The following is an 8,089-nucleotide window of genomic DNA, read 5'->3' as shown; positions in this document are numbered from 1 at the left end:
GGGAAAAGGTATTTCCCAGGTATTTATTTTCATGAATGCTTTCACCTTTATTTCTCTCAGTATATTCATGATATTGATATTTTGTACATAACAAGGTTAAGTGACTTGTGTATGTTCTATGTAAAACAGAGGCAGAACCAAGGCTAAAAAAGCACCTAGTCCAGCAACCAACTTGAGACGGGTCATAGGAAGTTCACCAACACCATGAATAAGAATGACTTACTCCAGGGGGATTCAGAAAATGAAGTAATCAGAAGGCTTTTTTTTTTTTTTTTTTTTTTTGAGACAGAGTCTCGCTCTGTCAGCCAGGCTGGTGTGCAGTGGCACGATCTCGGCTCACTGCAACCTCCGCCTCCTGGGTTCAAGCAATTCTGCCTCAGCCTCCTAAGTAGCTGGGATTACAGGTGTGTGTCACCACTCACAGCTAGTTTTTGTATTTTTAGTAGAGACCAGGCTGGTCTCGAACTCTTGACCTCAGATAATCCGCCCACCTTTGCCTCCCAAAGTGCTGGGATAATAGGCATGAGCCACCGCGCCTGGCCGAAGAAGGCCTTTTTTTTCCTGGGGGAAGAAAAAGAATCTGGGCCGGGTGGAGTGGCTCATGCCTGTAATCCCAGCACTTTGGGATGCTGAGGTGGGTGGATCACTTGAGGTCAGAAGTTTGAGACCAGCCTGCCCAACATAGCAACACCCTGTCTCTAAGATTAAAAAATTAAAATAAATTAAAAAATACAAAAGAACTATCTGAGAAAGAGTATTAATTTGTAGTACTGGCCGGGCGTGGTGGCTCAAGCCTGTAATCCCAGCACTTTGGGAGGCCGAGGCGGGCGGATCACAAGGTCAGGAGATCGAGACCATCCTGGCTAACACGGTGAAACCCCGTCTCTACTAAAAAACACAAAAAACTAGCCAGGCGAGGTGGCGGGCGCCTGTAGTCCCAGCTACTCCGGAGGCTGAGGCAGGAGAATGGCGTGAACCCGGGAGGCGGAGCTTGCAGTGAGCTGAGATCTGGCCAGCGCACTCCAGCTTGGGTGACAGAGCGAGACTCCGTCTCAAAAAAAAAAAAAAAAAAAAAAAAAAAATTGTAGTACTTACTACTTCCTGTGGTGTAAAAACTCCTACCATGGTTGATGCCAAATTACCAAGGAGCAGTCACAAAGGTGGAGTTTAGAAGACAAGAGTGGACTGGGCATGGTGGCTCCTGCCTGTAATCACAGCATTTTGGGAGGCCGAGGCAGGAGGATCATGTGAGCCCAGGAGTTTGAGATCAGCCTGGCCAACATGGTAAAACCTCATCTCTACTAAAAATACAAAAACTAGCCAGGCATGGTGGCAGGCGTCTGCAGTCCCAGCTACTCCAGAGGCTGAGGCAGGAGAATCCCTTGAACCCGGGAGGCAGAAGTTGCAATGAGCCGAGATGGCACCACTGCAGTCCAGCCTAGGGGTCAGAGCAAGACTCTGTCTCAAAAAAAACAAAAACAAATTGACATTGGTGAACACTCCGAAGGGGCTCAGCATTTCCCCCAGGAGTGGAGACACTTGAGTAGAGAGAGACCTGGATGATGAGAGGGAGCTGGCCATGAGAATATTAGGGAAGGGGGTTCCAGGCAGAGCGAAGAGCTGTGCACAGGCCCAGAGGTGGAGACAAGGTTGGCATGTTTGATGTAAAGAAAGAAGGTCATTGCGGCCATGCGCAGTGGCTCATGCCTGTAATCCCAGCTTTGGAAGGCTGAGGCGGGCAGATCACCTGAGGTCAGGATTTTGAGACCAGCCTGGCCAACATGGCAAAACCCCATCTCTACCAAAAATACAAAAATTAGCTGGGTGTGGTGACACGCACCTGTAATCCCAGCTACTCAGGAAGCTGAGGCAGGAAAATCACTTGAACCCGGGAGGTGGAGGTTGCAGTGAGCCAAGATCATGCCACTGCACTCCAGCCTGGGCGACAAGAGTGAAACTCTGTCTCAAAAAAAAAAAAAAAAGAAAAGAAAGAAAGAAGGCCATTGTGGTTGGAGTGTGGTGGGTGATGAGGAAGTAGCAGGAGACCAGGCTAGGGGTGGGAGTAGGGCCAGGCCACCAGGACCTGGGAGGTCAGCTTTACTCTTAGGAAAGAGAAAAGCTGTCAGAGTATCTGAGGCAGAGAAGTGAGAGGAACTGATCTATCATTGTAAAGGTCTCCATGACTCCTCATGCTTCAGGTGTGGATGGTACATAGCTACTTTCTTCCAAAGGACACAGTCTGGGCCGGGCGCGGTGGCTCATGCCTGTAATCCCAGCACTTTGGGAGGCCAAGGCAGGCAGATCACCTGAGGTCAGGAGTTTGAGACCTGCCTGGCCAACATGGTGAAACCCCATCTCTACTAAAAATACAAAAATAGCCAGGTCTGATGGTGCAGGCCTGTAATCCCAGCTACTCGGGAGGCTGAGGCAGGAGAATCGCCAACACAATGAAACCCTGTCTTTACCAAAAATACAAAAATTAGCTGGGCATGGTGGCGCACACCTGTAATCCTGGCTACTTGGGAGGCTGAGGCAGGAGAATTGCTTGAACCTGGGAGGTGGAGGTTGCAGTGAGCTGAGATCATGCCACTGCACTTCAGCCTGGGCGACAGAATGGGATCCTGTCTCAAAAATAAATCATGTAATGTAATGTAATGTAAATGTGGGATTGTAATGACGCAACAGATTTTTCTTGCCCCTTGCTCAGACAGAGCTGATTTACCAAGACAGAGGTATTGCCATAAAGAAGATGTTTACAGGCCGGGCGCGGTGGCTCAAGCCTGTAATCCCAGCACTTTGGGAGGCCGAGACGGGTGGATCACGAGGTCAGGAGATCGAGACCATCCTGGCTAACACGGTGAAACCCCGTCTCTACTAAAAATACAAAAAAAAAAAAAAAAAACTAGCCGGGCGAGGTGGCGGGCGCCTGTAGTCCCAGCTACTCGGGAGGTTGAGGCAGGAGAATGGCGTAAACCCGGGAGGCGGAGCTTGCAGTGAGCTGAGATCCGGCCACTGCACTCCAGCCTGGGCGAGAGCGAGACTCCATCTCAAAAAAAAAAAAAAAAAGAGAAGATGTTTAGTAAACACACTGCCAATCAAGCGGAAGATGGGAGTTTACTATTCAAATCAGTTTCCCCCAAAATTTGGAGACTAGGGTTTTTTAAGTATAATATGGTGGGTAGAAAGCTAAGGAACCGGGAATGCTGACTGGTTGGGTCAGGAATGAAATCACAGGAGGTTCAAGCTGTCTTCTTGTCATCCTCAGCTCCTGGGTGGGATCACAAGACCAGTTGAGCCAGTTTACCAGTCTGGGTGGCGCCAATTGGTCCATCAGAATGTAGGGTCTAAGAAACACCACGAACACCAATCTTAGGCTTGACGATAGTGATGTTATCTCTAGGAGCAATTGGGGAGGTTATGAATCTTGTGACTTCTGGCTACACAATTCCTGAACCATAATTTCTTTTTTTTTTTAGACAGGGTCTCGCTCTGTCACCCAGGCTGGAGTGCACTGACACAATCTCCGCTCACTGCAACCTCTACCTTCTGAGTTCAAGTGATTCTCATATCTCGGCCTTCCAAGTAACTGGGATTACAGGTGCACACCACCACACCTGGCTAATTTTTGTATTTTTAGTAGGGACAAGGTTTCACCATGTTGGCCAGGCTGGTCTCAAACTCCCAACCTCAAGTGATCCACCTGCCTCAGCCTCCCAAAGTGCTGAGATTACAGGATGAGCCACAGTGCCTGGCTCTGAGTCATGTTTTCTACCCTTGTGGCTAATTTGTTAGTTTTACAAGGGCAGTTTTGATCCCCAAGCAAGGAGGGGATTGTTTTGGGAAGGGCTATTTTCATCCTTGTTTTACGATTAAACTAAATTCCTCCCAAAGTTACTTGGCCTGTGCTCGGGAGTGAGCAAGAACAGCTTGGAGGCTGAAGCAAGATGCGGTCAGCGATGTTAGATTTTTTTAACTGTCATGATTTGGTAAAGGCAGTTTCAGGATCCTGGGACAGAGCAGGACGTTGGGGAAAAACTAAGGAAATTGAATAAAATAGAGAGTTTAGTTAATAACACTGTGTTAATCTTGGTTCATCAATGGTGACAAATGCAGCACACTAACATCAGATGCAAATAGCAAGGGAAAATGGCTGAGGGGTATGTGAGAATTCTCTGTACTATTTTCACAATTTTTCTGTGAAACTGCTCTAAAAAGTAAAGTCGAATAAAGTCGATGTAAAAAAAAAAAAAAAGGCTGCCGTGTGCAGAATGAATTAGGAGAGCCGGGCAGCCCTGCAGGTGCTAAGTTAGCTTGGATTTGGGTGGGGCGAAGGGATCGGGAAATAGACTCCAACACAGGAAGTTGAGCCAATGCTCTGACAGGTCATGGAGAAAGGGAGGAGTCAGGCATGACACTGAGATTTTTCAATTTAAGCAACCAGCATACGGTGCCATTAACTCAGACTAAAAGGAAAACAAGTTTGGGAGAAAATCTTGAGGTTTTGTTTCCACCGTGATGAGTCTGAGATGAGTCAGAAAGGAGCCATCAGGCCAGGTGTGGTGGCTCATGCCTGTAATCCCAGCACTTTGGGAAGCCAAGGCAGGTGGATCATTTGAGGTCAGGAGTTTCAGACCAGCCTGGCCAACGGGGTGAAACCCCATCTCTACTAAAAATACAAAAATGAGCTGGGCATGGTAGCACATGCCTGTAATCCCAGCTACTTGCGTGGCTAAGGCATGAGAATTGCTTGAACCCAGGAGGCAGAAGTTGCAGTAAGCTGAGATTGCACCACTGCACTCCGGCCTGGGCGACAGAGCAAGACCCTGTCTCAAAAAAAAAAAAAAAAAAGAAAAGAAAAGAAAAGAAAAGCACCTACTATGAGCAGGGAGCACACCTGCTACATGATGACACAGGTACCAGCCTTTAAGAAATTCCTAGAATGGGCCGGGTGCAGTGGCTCATGCCTGTAATCCCAGCACTTTGGGAGGCCGAGGCGGGCGGATCACGAGGTCAGGAGATTGAGACCATCCTGGCTAACAGTGAAACCCTGTCTCTACTAAAAAATACAAAAAATTAGCTGGGCGTGGTGGTGGGCACCTGTAGTCCCAGCTACTCGGGAGGCTGAGGCAGGAGAATGGCCAGAACCCAGGAGGCAGAGCTTGCAGTGAGCCGAGATCGCGCCATTGCACTCCAGCCTGGGCAGAAGAGCGAGACTCTATCTCAAAGAAAAAAAAAAAGAAAAAGAAATTCCTAGAATGTTTGAAGAGCAAACAACATGATAGAAAAGCCTATACAGGCCAAATAAATGAAGATGGAGGAGACCAGCTATGGTAGTCAGAAATCAGGGGAGACTGCCTGGAGGCTGTGGTGCATGAAGGATGTCCAATCCAGATGTCCCCAAAGCAGCCATCTTCCTGTTCCAGAGAAGCCCGTCCTCAACCAGAGCCAGCACACATCAGTCACCACTACCGTCTCATGGCCTCCAGCCAGGCTCCAGTTTGAAAAGAATCTTCCCTTTCTTTAGGCCATTCATTGTCCAGAAAAGCCAGATCATTAAGGACCAGAGGTCAGGGAATTGTATCTGGCAGCTGACCAGGCCTTGTCAACACAGGGCCTTGGGCAGGGCTTGTGTAGCTGCCCTGAATTAGTTCTTCCCAGCCAGGGCGTGCCCAGCACAGACCTGGGTCCAGGGGAGGTAAAGGGCCTCTGTCGGATGTCTGTGTGGCCCTGTGCTGCTGCCCCAGGGCCTTTGCCGAACAGTGTTTTTTGCTGAATGCAGAGCAGAAAATTCCTTGAAGCATTTCTCAATGCATCCTCCACTCACAAGGTTTCTTCAGCTGTAAATAACAGCAGCACATGCTGAATAAGGGGTTGCAGAAGGTTCCGCAATGAGACCGTGGCTGCAGCCTCTGCAGGCAGCATTTCCTTATCTACAGAGTGGGGTGAGCCCAGGCCTGGCTGCCTGGGGTGTGGGGGGAGTCACCTCTCTTGGTCCTCATCCAGTACCTTCTCCACACTGAGCCCAGAGGATCAATCAGGTCACACCCTGATCAGAACCCTTCAGTGTCCCCCGTTTTCATTAAATAAAAGTCAACCACCTCACCATGGCCCCAGGAGCTCTTGCCTTCCTGTCCCCTCCTCCTTCCTCCCTTGGGTGCCCCCCGCTCTGTCCCCTGGCTGTGTCCTGCTTGGCAGATGTCCCGCCTCTTGCTACCTCAAGGTCTCTGTACTTCACAATCCTTTGTGGGATCCATCTCCTCCCCTACTTATCTTTTTTTTCCTTAATGAGGTGAAATTCACATAACATGCACTTAACCTTTCTTTCCTTTTTATTTTTGAGACAGTCTCACTCTGTCGCCCAGGCTGCAGTGCAGTGGTACAATCACGGCTCACTCCAGCCTCAAACTCCTGGGCCCAGCAGTCATTCCCCCTCAGTCTGTGAAGTAGCTGGGACTATAAGCACGGACGACCATGCACAACTCATATTTTATTTTTTGTAGAGATGGGGTCTCCCTACGTTGCCCAGGCTGGTCTTGAACTCCTGGACTCAAGTGACCCTCCCACCTCAGCCTCCTAAAGTGCTGGGATTACAGGCATGAGCCATTGCACCTGGCCACTTACCAATTTTAAAGTATACAAATGCATTGGTATCAAATGTATTCACAATATTGTGCAAACACCAGGTCTCTCCAGCTTCCAAACTTTCTCATCACCCCATAAAAACACCTTGTAGCCAGCAAGCAGTCACTCCCCATTCCTCCCTCCCCATGCCCTGGTAACCTCTAATCTGCTTTCTGTCCCTGTAGATTTGCTTATTCTGAGTATATCATGTAAAAAGAATCATACGGGCCGGGCACGGTGGCTCAAGCCTGTAATCCCAGCACTTTGGGAGGCCGAGACCGGCAGATCACGAGGTCAGGAGATCGAGACCATCCTGGCTAACATGGTGAAACCCCATCTCTACTAAAAAATACAAAAAACTAGCCGGGCGAGGTGGCGGGCGCCTGTAGTCCCAGCTACTCGGGAGGCTGAGGCAGGAGAATGGCATAAACCCGGGAGGCAGAGCTTGAAGTGAGCTGAGATCCGGCCACTGCACTCCAGCCTGGGCAACAGAGCGAGACTCTGTCTCAAAAAAAAAAAAAAGAATCATATGATATGTGACCTTCCCCGCCTGGCATCCTTTATTTGCATAATGCTTCCAAGGACCATCTATATTCTAGCATGTACCAGTACTTCATTCCTTTCTACAGCTGAATCATACCCCATGGTATGCGCATACCACAGTTTACAGTTTATCCATTCATACATTGGATTGTTTGTACTTTTTGGCTTTATTTTATTATTTTTAGAGATGAAGTCTCACTGTCATCCAGGCTGGAGTGCAGTGGCACCATCACGGTTCGTTGCAGCCTCAACCTCCTTGACCTCAAAGGATCCTCCTGCCACAGCCATGCAAGTAGCTGGGACCACCTACGGTATGTGCTCCACGCCCAATTAATTTTTTAATTTTTGTAGCGATGGGGTCCCACTAGGTTGCCCAGGCTGTCCTCAAACTCCCGGCTTCAACCAATTCTCCGGCCTCAGCCTCCCAAAGTGCTGGGATTACAACTGTGGGCCACTGTGCCCAGGTCCATGTTCAGCTTTTTGAGGAAGTGCCAGACTGTGGTCAGGATCATTCTTTCCTCTAGATACCCAAAGCTGGTACCTCCTCGTCATTCAGGGCTCAGCTCCCATATCACCTCCCCAGACCACCCCGGCTCAAACAGTGTCCCTCTCCCAAATCACTCTCTTATCTGCCACCATCTTTTCACCATCTGGGGTTTATTACCCAGTAGGATGTAGGTGATCTCAGACCTATTAGTCTCCACCGTGACCCACAGCCTAGCACAGTGCCTGGTAAGCGGAGGTTCTCAATAAATGCTTGCTGAATGACTGATCTCAGGTAATAAAGGTAAAGAGCTGTAACAATGTGAGGCACTGTCACTGTCACCATGGGTCGCTGTTAGGACCTCCCCTGGGGTGACTCACCTGTTTTATTTATTTATTTATTTTATCACTCTGTCGTCCAGGCTGGAGTTCAGAGGCACAA

This window comes from Rhinopithecus roxellana, chromosome 10 (genome assembly GCF_007565055.1).
Source record: "Rhinopithecus roxellana isolate Shanxi Qingling chromosome 10, ASM756505v1, whole genome shotgun sequence".
Taxonomy (NCBI): Eukaryota; Metazoa; Chordata; class Mammalia; order Primates; family Cercopithecidae; genus Rhinopithecus; species Rhinopithecus roxellana.
This window is presented reverse-complemented; position numbering follows the sequence as displayed.